A 14,420-nucleotide genomic window follows, 5' to 3' on the forward strand; every position below is an offset into this window, starting at 1 on the left:
CTTCTTTCCTGCCTTCCTTCCCTCCCTCCCTCCCTCACTCACTCCTTCCATCCTCTCTTTCTCCTTTTCTCCTTCCTTCCTTCCTTCCTTCTTCCTTTCCACCTCCTATGAGCCCATCCTTTCTTCTACACATTCATTTTCTAAGTAATCCTGGTGATTCTGAAATGAAGCCACATTCATCCTTGCCTTCAAAGTGCTTCAGTTTAGTAGACTATGTGCACAGAAACATACTACGGAAACCCACAAAATTCTCTATTCTCAATAAAGCTATAAAAGATTCTCTCGTTTTGATTAGCCCTTGCCAATCGTTTAAAAGGACACCAGGAAAGCAACCAACCAATACAAAATAACTCTATTGGTTGGTTGTTTAAATAACTCTAAAACCAATATGTTTGAGAGGAAAATTAGGGAAGTAGGAAATGATTTATGGTATCATAATCCAAGCAAATTTTGAAAAGAACTAAACTATGCCAAAAACATTGAGACATATCTAGGTTGGCTAATAGCAACTGGCTAAGCCAAAAATAAATTATTTTTCATGTAACTACATAGTATTATGATAAAAAGAAGACAAAGGAGAAAATTGGCCCATTTGTTTAATAGTAAAACTTGACATTAGAATGAAGCTATAGCTGGTTTTCTAGAAAGTAATTTTTCTTTTGTTTTGACATGAGATGGAAAGCTACCTAGGGACAGACTGTTCATTTCCTAACTCTGTAGACAGAGTTAAATAATGTGGAATTCAAATCATAATGAAAATGGCCATGAAACAAACGACCATTCATGTGGAAACTGGGACCAAGAAATGGATTTTTCATCGACTCTCACAAAGCTTGATTATTATAATTGGTTGTCTCAAAGTGTCATTTCACTGGAAGGCTTAAATGTTTCTCTTCACACACACACACACACACACACACACACACACACACACGATCAAATAAGACTTCCCAGTCAAATGTTATGGAAAACACACATGCGCATAAATGTATATTTATGCATATGTACACATACATATGTATATATACATACATGCACATGAATGTATATATGTGCATATGTATTTATACATACACACATTCGTATGTATGTGTATTTTCCATACATTTGACTAGGAAGTCTTATTTGATCAAATAGTGTTGGCATAACTGAAAATGGAAATAGAGATTTTTCAAGATCTTTAGTTAGAAAAAAAATAATGATTCTATTTTTTTCACATCTAAATAACTCTAATAATAGCTAATAATTGATCATTAATACCATTTTATCTAGAAGTATCTGAAAGCTTCCTTAAGAATATAACAAATTTATAATTGGGCCACTCCATTGACATAAGTTTAGAGGACATGTTACAACTTCACACGTCAACTCTGCTGTATGTCCGGACTAAATGTTGACAAAAAGGAATGGCATATATATTTTAATACCTTTTCTGTATGATGATCTCAATATCATATAGTTTTCTCTTTTTCTCACACTACTTATTCTTGTCCCCCCCATATAAAAAAATCCAAGTTTTCTTCAAAAATGAATTTTGTTTACCCTTCTGGCTCTAGTGGTGAAGTAACATGTACGTGTATGTCTGCTGAGATGCCTCTTGTAACTAACTGTGATAGAAACAAAGTCCCCCCCAGCCTGTGCAGTTTACCTGACCAGCATTATTTATACAATACCATTTAACGTGTGCATTTTTGTTAGTTATTTCTGAATCAGCCTGGGGAATAATTGCCAGCTATCATTGCTATCACACTGTACCTTTGAAACACATATCTTGATAGGTTGGTAGAATGATGGGTGAATGTACTGTCAGAGTTATTCCTAAGGGTAAGTATTCCAGAAATGCCACTGCAATATCTGTAAGCTATACAAATATATTTCCTAAGTAAACAGACTTACCCTTTTTTTGGTCCTGGGATTGAACCCGAAAGCAGTCTATCTCTGAGGGTTTTTTTTTTTATTTATTTAAGCAGAGTCTTGCTAAGGTTCTGAGGGTCTCACTAAGTTGTTGATGCTGACCACAAGCCTATGATCCTCCTGTGTCAAGGATCCCAAGTTCTAGAATTACAGGCATGCACCAGCACATCTGGCTTTATTCTTAAATAGGCAATGATTAGATGTTTAAGTTTCTTTAAGGTTTCATTCTTTTTCTCCCTAATTTTTCTCAGGAAATATTTCATTTTAATGTAATTTTTTTTAATTCAGTGTCTAAAATTCAGCAGTTTTCAAGAGCTGAGAAAAATGCCCTTGATTTTTTTTTTTTCTTTTTTAGTACTGGGAATTAACCCAGGGGTATTCTACCTCTGAGCTACACCCCCAAGCCTATTTTATCTTTATTTTGAAACAGGGTCTCACTAAGTTGCTGAGGTTAGCCTTAAACCTGCAATTTTCCCATCCTAGCCAACTAAGTACTGGAATTATATGTGTGCGCCATCATACCTAACTGTCCTTGAAATTTGCCTTGAAAAAGGTTTCTTTTGCAGTAGCTGACATTTATATTTTCACTGTTTGTTTTTGTCAGTACTAGTTTGAACCCAGAGCCCCACAATGCCAGGCAAGCTTTCTCCCACCAAGCTACACCCCCAGCCCAGTTTTCCCTTTCTCTTTTTATCTCATTCCTCTTTATGGCCTCTGTTACTAACTAGTGATCAACATGGTCCTGGCCTGAAATTAGCATAGCAAGATCTTAGCCTGTAAGCTATTTTTCAACTTTTAATCAAGTACTCTTCTTTTAGAATAAGGTTGATTGAATTTATTAAATATTATTAATAGATTTAAGATCTGCACTAAATTAATACCCCAATACTTTTCAACGTTGGTCCTTCTTGTTTGACGAAATCCATTACTGTACACTTGACTCGTTACTTTCCTCCGATGGCCTTTTCAAGGCCAGCATGGGTGACTCTTTTGCCGAACTAAAGAGCAGATTTATTTATCTTTACCTATGTTTTTCTTTATGATCATTCTTGTGTTTTTAAGCATTGAATTTCAACCAGGTATGGTGGCATGTGCCTGTAGGCCCAGCTACTCAGGCAGCTAAACCAGGAAGATTGCCTGAACTCATGAGTTCAAGGCCAGGGCAGTGTGTGAAAGCTGCATCACAAAAATAAGTACAAACCCTAAACATAGAATTTGACTCTGGTGTCTGACATCTGGATGCAGCATGTAGAGCTTACCTGTCCGTGATAACTCTGCCGTCTGCATGGACTGAGCCTCAGTGGGAGGCTGACCCTGAGCCAGGCTTTACACACATTATCTGACTTAACCCTGAACAACCCTGAGGAGGAAGCAGCATTGTCTCTATTTAAAGATGAGAAGTACTGGAGTCACGAGTAGAAAGGAGCAGAAGTAGGACATGCACTTAGCTCCTTTAAACACACCACACGAGGTCCTTAAAGTCTGGCTTATGGATCAGAGAAGTTCTCACTAGCTAGTGAGGAGATGAGAAGACTAAGAACAAATTGGGGAGCTTTTCATTATGTTAATTTTTACTATTATATGCTATGCGGTTTAGTTATATTTATTCTGAAATAATTGCATTAGTGAACAATTTTCTTAAACTAGTTCATTGCTATAGTAAATGGAAAAATACATACTTAGAACTAGTCAACCTTGGTAATATATGTCAGACTTTAGACCTTGCTGTGCCCCCTCCTGCTTCACTGGTCTGAGAAATCTGGAATACATGCCATATACTCTAGTCCTTTAATAATCAAAAGACTGTTGCTGTCCACTGGTGGATCTTCCCCCACCCCCAGCCAGCTGCCATAGCCCCAGGTACATGGTGTATGTGAATCTGTATCTTTATGATGACTCTGTAAGGCAGGCTTAATCACTCTCATTTCAAGAAAGAAGGGAAGTGTTCTTTGATATCATTAGTCTGCACATGAACTAGCAGCCTCTGGGGCCTGCTGTGCTCTACCACGACCCCTCTCTGTAAAGCAACAGCATCCTCACAGTGGTCAGGCCACTATTGTAAACATGCAGGTGCCTGTTCCTGGAAGTACTGAACAAACCCAACCAGGTCCACTGTCGGTGTAAGTTGACAGTGGGCTGCAGCTGCCGGTGCCAGAGGAGTCCCAGAGAGGCTGTTCCTGAAGAGTCCTTTAGGATCATCTTATTTTTTAGCACAAACTAGAACCAACAGAAGCAGCAGTGTGCACCAGTAGTCTCTGGTCCTCTTACCTCCAGTGGCAAGTATCATGGTCATGAAATTTTACTTTTATACCCTACTCTTTTGCCTGGAGCCTTATCCACATCGGTCTCCGTTCTGTTTAATTATTCAGATGACATTCTGTGCAGGCATCAAGAGGCAGGCATATGCCCTCTGGGTGGGAGGTGGACTCTGGAGCCTCTCTGGATCTGCTTTCTAACTACTAACCTTTGTCAGGAATCTCACTTCTCTGCACTTCAGTTTTGTGGTCTGTAAAATAGGAATGACAACAGTCCCTACCTAATAAATTCTTAGGAAAGTTAAATGAATTAACCCATGAGCAGCTGCCTGGTAGGTAATACGGTTTGAAGGTAGCAAGTGTTGAAGCATTGGTGATTATCATTATCATTACTGCTTAAAAGACCAAAATCTGAATGTTAATAGTTATTTTAGATTGATGAATTTTAAATTTGTTTTAACATTTTCTTTTTTATTCTCAGAGTTTTCTAGGAATTATTTTAATTAAAATAATAATAAAATAAAAGTGAAATCCTGGCAGTCATTCCCAAAGTTCTTATTTCTGCAATGGAGCCTCCCTTCTCCCTCCCCTCTGGGACCCTCAGGGTAAGCAAAGCAAAGCATCATCCATTTGTAGATATTTTCTTTCTCATTGAGACTTTTTAGGAAGGGAGCTTCTGTGTTGATCTCTATGCTTCTTCTTTCCCACTTCTGTCTTTCTAAGTAGGGTTGGCCAATTTATCTTCCGAAGTACAAACCTAGGACTGCTTCCTCCTTGCATGGAAGCCGTCCACGGTTCCCTGCCACCTGCTCGCATGTGCCCTCCTCAGCCTCCTCTCCAAGGCCTGCCAGTGAACTTCAAGCCTACTTCACATCTCCAGAGCTCATCTGACTCTTCACTAATTTTGTTACTTTGCTTTGTCTGCCTTAATTCTGTTTAATTCTGCCTTCAGTGCTCCTCATTTGCCACCCATATTAGTCAAAATCGACTGGATGCAAGTGACAGAAACCCAGGTCAACTAGCGATACCAAAAAAAGATAAATACTACTTTATGTTACTAAATAGATCAAGAGTAGAAGTGACTTCACAAGGGGTGAATGGTTCCAACAGTATCATCAGGTCTGGGTCTTGTTCTTCCCATCTCTCGTCTCAGGGCTCTTGTCCCTGGGTCTCATCCTTTGTTGGTGCGTCTCCTTATAGGAACAAAGCTTTGTTAGCCTCTAGGTGACACCTACAGAATATAGCAGTTTATTCGTCCCAATAGTTCCAACAAAAGTTATAGCATGGAGTCATATTGGTTCTTATTGGCTCTAGTTAATTTAAAGAAGTTTTTTTTTATCAATGACCTAATGTTCTAGGTAGGGGCCCCTGTGCCAGAATGGACAAACAGACTAAGAATGGGTAAAACATTGTTCCCTCAAAAGGATCTGAGTTTTCTCCAGAAAGGAGAATAGATACTGGTTGGGCAAAAACAACAGAAGTTATTTTGGAATACTCCAGATAAACTTTTTTCTGAGGGAGGGAATAAAAAAGGCCATGTCACCTGAGTATAGATAGCATCATCAATGACTAATCTTTGGAAGAATGAGTAAGAATAGTTTCAGAGTTGCTATCTAGGGTCCTAGATAAGTGTCAATTTAGTTGAGGTTGCTATCTAGGGTCCTAAACAGGCGTCAGTTAGTTGACGCCTAAATTGCACCTTGGATACATATAAACATGTTCATTCAAGGATAAAATACATCTGAGCTGGAAGGTGTAACTCAATGTTAGAGCACTTGCCTAGCATACACAAGGCCCTGGGTTCCATCCCCAGGACTACAAAAAGAAAAAAAAAAAAAGTAGCTTCAGAATAAGAGAATATTTTTGTCCATTATTTAATCACAGTAGAAAAAACATCTTATATTTTTCTTGATTGTGAGCCACAATTTGACCTAATTCTTGAATTACCTTTCTTTTATGATTTTCCTTTCTTCCCCAGGATACATGCCAGTCTTTAATGTGCTGTAGAGTGTAAAGGGAGCACTTTACCTTCACCATCAATGCCTTCTTTGAACACAGCCTTGAACTGTTAACTCGAAGCAAGGAGCCCTAGGCCTTCCTTATAAACAAGTAATGGAGCCCTTGGCCCCCCTTGTAAATGGCTATTTATTAACATATACCATCACCAAACAACATTTTACAATTCCAGGCCCCGCACCATTACAACACTGTCTGCTCCATTGTAAATTGAGGGAGGCCTCTCACATCTGTTTCATTAAACGCCAGAGGCAGTGAACAATGGCTGAACTTTATAAATTGAGGGTTAGGGCTTCTCCCCTCACAGATCTCCCCCTTCTGCTGCCGCCGCCACCACCACCGCCGCCGCCGCCACCACCACTACCACCACCATATTTTTTTGTTTGAACGCTCACATTGTAAATCAGCGTATTCACACATCAATTTAAAAAGGCTCACTGTGTTATAAGATGGGACAGAGAGAGCTCAGTGAGGGTCTAGGCACAGTGCAGGTGGTCGAGCTCGCTGTTCCCAGATCAAAAGTCAAGCAACTGTGAATCTGCTTTTTAAAGTGCAGTTGGAGAGACAAGGCAAGGCTTATCTGCAGCAACAAGCATGAGTTATAGATATACATCACAGACACAGGGGGACAAAGTGGGGTTTCATGATCCTGCGGGGTAAGAAAACCTAAGGCTGACATTCTGAGGGCATCTCTGGAAGATGGCTTGTTTTTGTTTGGGGTGTTTTTTCTATGAAATTAGTCTTTTATTATGTGGCAATTGATAATTATTATTTATGCTTTGGTGTGCTGTTCCTAAAGTAGCTAAGAATTTTTTTAAGCTACCTTGGGGGCAGGAAATGGCTCTTTTTCATGGTCGCATTTTATTTTTCAGCAGTGTTAAGGACAGACTCCTATTTATACCACACAAGCAGTTTTGTCTGCTGTAAACAAAGTAAGTGGCTGGGAATGGTGCTTTCCCAGAAATGTTTTCCAGGGAAGCCATAATAAGAAACAACTGTGTATATCTTGAGACTTTGTCATCTAGGTATTAAGAAAGAATCCTTTGCCTTTATGGGGAGAAAATGCCAACACTGTTTAAAAAGCATATTTAATATCCAAAAGTAAATTTTGATTTTTAAATCCAACTACTAATTGAGCTTGTTCATTTTAAATTGTCTCTAACAGTTTTTTGACAAGTAGGAAACTGACATGAAAGAAGGCTGATAATTTTTCTTAATCTCAATATCCTCTCAGTATCCGTTTTTATTTTTTGGTGTTAGGGGGACTGTGGGAGCTGAGTGGCACTCTACCTCTGAGCTACCTATACCCTAGTCCTTTTAATTTTTTTTAATTTTGAAATGGTTTTGCTAAATTGTTGAGAGTCTCTCTAAGTTACTGATGCTGGCCCTAAGCCTGTGATCCTCCTGTCTCAGCCTCCCAAGTACTTGGGTCATAAGCATACAAACATGTGCTACCATGCTTTTTTTTTTTTTTTTTTTTTTTTTTTTTTGCTAAGTTATGTACAAAACTTTAGAACTATGAATAGCATGGGAGAAAATGTCAGAATGGTGAATTTGACCAAATTTTTTAAGCGGGTTGAAGTGGCTTGAAACTGTGGAAGAGTAGCACCCTGGTTTTCTATATAGTTACAGTTTAGGAGAAAACCACTCCTCTTTTGGCCTGCTTGTAGGTGACCGATTTATAAGGAAAAAACTGCTGTTCTAATTCCTGATTCTGTTAAAGGTGTATCAGTCAGGTCTCCAAGTGCTTTCACCAAACCACACCTCTGTCTCAAGCCATAGGACAATGGGTTTCTCTCCTGGGTGACTTCATAGTCTCTGAACTTCTGCAATCTTCTGAAAATGTTTGTGTATATGCATCCCTCTGAGAATTTCTGATAAAACTCCCATAACTATTTTCAAAAAAGTTCAGTCAACTCCCCAAAATGTCAAGAAATTAGACATTGTTATAGAACTGTTTGTTTTCCTAACTACTGCATACCTGCCTTGATGCTCTAGCTCATTGGAAATGTGTCGGCAGAAGAGAAACACTTGTTTTGAATTTGTCCACAGAGTGCAACAAAAAGCTGAAAATGCAGGGATGCCTTCCGTGGGAAATCAGATCATTTATGGAAAGTAAGTTCCTATAGGCCAAGTCCAGTGGCAAACACCAGTAATCCCAGCAACTTGGAAGGCTTAGACAGGAAGATCTCAAGTTGAGGGCCAGCTTGAGCAAATTGGAGAGACCCTATCTCAAAACGGAATTCAAAAGGGCTACAGCTGTTACCTAGCATGCACAAAGCCCTGGGTTCAATCTGCAATACTAAAAATAAAAATAAAGTCTTTAAAGACAATCATAACTAAAATGCATACAGAGACATATGGATTAGGCAACAAATCAACACACTTTATTTTCAGGGAATCTTCATAAGAACTCTGTGAATTGGTTTTGTCATTATTATCCTTAAGTTATTATCTATTCATTTTCTGTAACTATAATAAATTACTTGAGACTGGGTAGTTTATAAGAATAGTTTATTGGCCTGTGGTTCTGGAAGCTGAGAAGTCCAAGACCATGGAGCCACCGCCTGCTGAGGGCCTTCTTTATGTAGCACATCATGGCAGAGTTGCTGTATCTCATCGCATGGTGAAACAGAGCAAGCACCCAGCTTGAGTCTCTTTTCTTATAAAGCCACTAATGCCATCCTGGGGGCTTCTCCGTCTTCATGAGTTCAACTAATCCTAATTAAGTCCCAAAGGCCCCACTTCCAAATGCCATTAACATATGAATTTGTGGATTAAGTTTCCAGCACATGAACTTTTAAGGAATACATTCAAACCATAACAGCTATAGGTAATTGAAAGCTATGCAGGTTGAGTCTTGCTCATGGCCAGTCCAACAAGATAGAGGGAAACGTGGATAAATACCCTGGTCTTAGCACTAGAAGCTATGTTCCCAGCAGTATCCTAACACTGGCACAGTAACAGCACTGTCTTCAATAGTGTATGTCTAATATTTACAGTGTGAAGGGGAATGCGTTAGGCATGGGATACCCAAAAAGCTCCTGAACTCTACTCCCAGGTAGTCTAATATTTAATTTGGGAGCCTTGATTTGTGGATTTTAAGAAACAATATGTAGTAACCTTGTGCCACATGGTAAGTGAGAGCGTAATGTCATGGGAGGTGACAGGAAGAAGAAATTCCTGGGTGGGAAAGTTAGATTTGACCACGGAGGTGGCAGATGACCCCAAGGCCTGAAAGTAAGTGTCTGATGCTTAAGCCACATACAGGGTTCACCATTACTCTTCTTATGGCAGCTTCAAGCTGTACTAGTTCCCACTAGCAGGATTTGACTAGAAGGTGGTAGAAGAGAGATGTGTCTGGCTATAACTCTGTTGAGGGTGTGTAGCACATTAACAATGGAGAACTTCACCTGCTTATAAAGCTAACTCGATGGTTTTTAAAATTGTAATGGAGTTTAATATTATCTCTAAGTAAACAAGAAAGGCTTAAAATCACCTAACTAGTTCTAATTATAAGCAATTATGAAAACTTCTTCCTGTGTTTAGAAAAATATTGAGACCTTTCACACACTTGACTAAAAAATTATATATTTAGAAGACTTGATGGCCTTTGAAATAATCCTACATGTTGGACACGCATACTAGATTTAGGCTTCATGAATAGGTACACAGAACATTTGCAGTATGTGTGGATTGTTTTATTATGGCATATGATTTTTTTGATAAATGTATCACTTAAATTGCTGAATTATTTCATGTATTCCAATTAAAATTTTTCTCATTAAATGGGCCTATAGAAATTTAGTTACTTGAAAACTTGCCCAGCCAATAAAGAAAAGCATTCATTTTCTATTCTATATACATGATCTGAAACCACAGCCTTTTAGGTCTTTTAATCTGTTTGTTCAAGGCCAAGCTATTTATATGGATAATTTTAAAGCTTCTGTATAAAGGAAAAAAAAGAACATTTTATTTATTCACTGGGGTTTTTATGTGCCTTGAAATTGCTTAGATAAAGTATTTTCAAGCTCATGGATCTGGAGAAGATAAAAGGTCTCTTATTTTATAAGGCTTTATGTAAGCTTTTCAGATGTACAGTTTTCTCATGACTATAATTTTTTAAAATAAGACATTATTTCTCTATTATAGCTGGAGTTTGATGTGGGCATCTCTTTTTTCCTTCCCTGAATTACATGTTAAATTATGTGTTTAAGATTGTTTTTATTGCTTTTTACCTTCTGGATTTTAACAGTTTTCTTGTTGGATAAATTAATTTACCAATCCTCATTTTCAGTCTCAGGCAGCTACTTAATATGACTGAGATACAAAATACTAAATCTTAGTGGAAAACTGATAAATGAGCTTTAAAAATCAAAGAGTGAAAGATGTAACTCGAATTTTAACATATTAGCATAAAGATGAAAAATTACTTACCTCTTCCTCCTTAAGAGCATCCCTTAAGCCTGGTAGACTGAAAAGAAGAGGGATTTTTGAACTTGAGGGTGACTGGATCCAGACCAGATTCTGGATGAACATTAGCTGCAGTTAGCTCTGCCATGTCAGGGCCAAGAAACAGCTTTCCCTGGCTGGAGCATTCCCAAGCTATCACAGCCATCAGACAGGTGGGGAATAAATATTGTAGAATAGTGGGACATTTGAAGAGCAAGCGCCTGATCCCCGGGACTCAATTTGGACAGGCTTCAGTTGGAGCACACAGGTGTTCCTGGGAGGAACTGTCCTCAGATGGCTGGGGGGTGTGCCATCCTTTCACACACATGAAAAGTTTCTCTTCCCTCTGCCCGCAGGAAAATTAGAATTAACTACAGCTTTTTCTTTTGAAATGGAAAAAGAGAAATAAAAATATGGCACCAGGTTTTGGCTCTGGCTGTATTTCTATGGAGCATGCAGTCTACGATGAGAATTCTTGCAGCACGGCATCCTTGTGGTTTTTAGCATGGGAGATGCTGTGGCAATTAGATGACTGCAGTATACACCTTGTTACCAAAATATGTGCCGGTGAAAGGGAATAGCCTTTCCTTCTATTATTCATTTGTTCATTCACCAAGAATTTTTGGAGCAATTCTTATCTCCTAAACACTGGGCTTAGTGTTGGGGATAAACTGTAAAACATAAGAAAGCCCTGCCTTTGAGGGGCATAGCCTAAGTTACAATAATAGTAATTGATTGAAACATGAAAGTCAACCTGAGTGGTCTTTGGGAGACTGGGCAGAAAATAATTGCTGACATCACAAAAATTTCTTTTTCTTTATCAAAATATTAAAAATTTAAGTAACATGATTTATTTGGGGGAAATTTTTCAAATTATATTTCTCATAAGACAAATTAGAAATATTGATTTTTAAAATTATTTCTAAATCATCTGCCTTTAAACAAGCTATTCCCTTGATATGAGTATTTGAGCTTTCAGCTACAATTCATGCACTGTGTTATATTGCTTTTCCCAGCATACTTTATTATCAAGAAATAAGGACTGTTGAAACATCACATGGTGATTTAGAAATATGTACAATTTTTATGTTTCTACATATAAGTTAAAAATAAATTATAATGAGGAAATGGAGAAAAGATTTCATAATCACACTAGGTAAAGGTAATGACTGATAAATCTTTAGCATATTTTATTTTGGTTTTACCTGTTTATTTTATTTACAATTAACATATAATTTTATATTCTATTTGTATTAAGATTGTATTGAAAAATTTCTCATGCTATCAAAAACTTTTTGTAATCTTTGTTTACAATGGTTATATTAGATCCCTTCATGGGAATAGTCCTCTGTGTTAAACATTTAAGTTTTTTCTTGCTTACAACTGTATGTTGATGTTTTATATCTTCAATCATAGATTATTGATTCTTAGTAAGGCATCCTTGAAGATTAGAGTTGCTATCTCATTCCTGAGTTCTTAATTTTCTAGGCTTATAGCCAACTGAGATATATATATTCAAGTGACTTTTTAAAGAAAAGTTTATGATTTTCATATATTCTGATTCATATATATAAATTGCATATATATAATATACATATATGCATGTATGTGTGTATCTTTGCAGCTTGAGCTGAGTGTAATATTTTTAGATTCTACCTTTCTTTGAATGTTCAGATGTTGAGCTATTCTCTCCTGTCCTTTAGTGTTTCAGAGTCATACAAGGGTAGACTTATTTATGATATTCTACTGAGAGGTTTAAAGATTTTGTTCATTTAATTTCAGTTTTATATGTCTTTGGAACTGATACATATGCTCTCTAGATATGAGGTTCTTCACTCATCTCACAGGAACTTCAAATGTGTAAATTTAAGTCTTTCCTGTGCCGCGTAGGAAGGCTTTCTTTCCTCATGTCTTAGATTATTTCTTCAGTTTTGGAATTGTCTGCTTTCAGGAACATTTATGATTCTCATATTAGACCTTTATTTTATAAAATAATTTCCATATTTGTCATACTTTAAAATATTTTTTCTCATTTTATCTCCAACATCTTTGATTCTACTCTTTGCAGGATTGTTTCCATTCTTCACTTATAGTTATGTGAATAATTCTCTTGCTGCATTCCTGGTTTCTCTGACCCATTGCTTCTTCCTTTACACTTTCTTTAAGTCTCACAGCTTCATATCATACAGTTCTCCACTCACTTTTTAAGGTTTGTTTGTACTAAGGATGCCAAACAATTTTCAAAAACATTTTTTATTTCCTCAGTACACAGTTGTCAGCATTACGTGTTCCCTCAGCATCTTTAGGGTGCTGTTTACCTTGGTTTGTTTTGTATCCCTTTCCCATTATTTTCATGCTGGTTAAAGTTTTTTTGTTTGGTTAGTTTTCAAAACCTCTTTTCAGATCTGCAAATGGATGACAGTTTTATATGCTCAGCTCTGTCTCAATTTCTTTTATTCTAGACCATCTTTATTGGGATGAAATTAGGCTTCTTTCTTCTACTCCTTGACTGTAAAAAAAAAAAAAAATCCAACCCCGTGTACACAACTGTCATCTCCTTCACAACTCTACCCAACACACACAAACACACTTTACTTACGAAGACCACACTTCCCAGGACACGCACATCACATCACACCTGTTCTATAGCTACCCAGTGTTGGGTTTTTGTTTTGCTGAAAACTCTAGTTTCTTATTACATAAAGAAAAGGAAAAAATTAGGGGAGTATGAGGAAAAAGGTATGAATATAGCAGTCCAAATACCTTGTACATTACTGCATCTCTTGTGCGAGAGCAGGCTTATTCATTTCTGGTGATCACAACCCTTGCATCTTTTAAGTTGGGAGAAGACTATGAGCAGTAGACCACCGCTTACAATTTTTAAATGAGTTCATTTTTTACAGTACTAGTCGAGTCCTTCCAGACTCTGGCAATTTGTGATGGCAGTTTTAGTGGCGTAAATGTTCGTCATCTTTTATTTTATCATTTGAATTTAACGAACGCTTTGATTAGTGCAGTATCAACAGCCGTAGACCAGGCACCATTTTAAACTGGAAACTGTAGGTGATCTTTAAAGCAGCCCTTGAGAAGGGGCCCAGAGAAACTATTTCCATAACTCAACCCTTGGGCCTGTGTGCCTGGGTGGTCTTGTTATAACTGTTGCTCTTTAATTATTGATGGTTTACTGACACAAGGCATGGAAGCCTTAGGGGAAATGAAACCCCACGTGCCAGTTTCTTTAGATGAATCTTCTTTGAGGTTTAAGTGTCCCTCTAAGTAATGTAGTGAGGCAGGATTTAGGAGGCCATTGCAAACACTGCCTAATAAAACCAGCCACAGCGTCTGTATTCTTTGATGGAGTCCACTGATGCATCCTGAAGATAAAGCATGTCTGCTGTGTCTCATGGCATGGCAGCCTCACATAAGCCCCTCTCCTGCAGGCCAGGTATCCGCATACATTTCCATACTCCTCTTCCCTTCTCTGCCTCTGGTTTGCGAAGTCTAACCTCCAGCAATAAAAGTGACTCACCTACGGGAACTGATTTTCTCCCATTAACGCTCTTATCCGGGGAAGCATTGATTAGGAAAATGATAACTCATTCCATAAATATGTTCAAGGCACTTTGTTTGGTACAGAGAGAAGGAAGACACTCATGCCTTCAGGAAACTCACATTCTAATCAGAGAGATGAAGTGTCAAGAAAAATGCTAATTTAGAACGAGTTCTGCTCGAAAGCCGTAGTGCACCATTCCCAGGGTTGAGAGCTTATTGGCAGCTTGGAGC

This window comes from Muscardinus avellanarius (genome assembly GCF_963383645.1).
Source record: "Muscardinus avellanarius genome assembly, chromosome: 4".
Taxonomy (NCBI): domain Eukaryota; kingdom Metazoa; phylum Chordata; class Mammalia; order Rodentia; family Gliridae; genus Muscardinus; species Muscardinus avellanarius.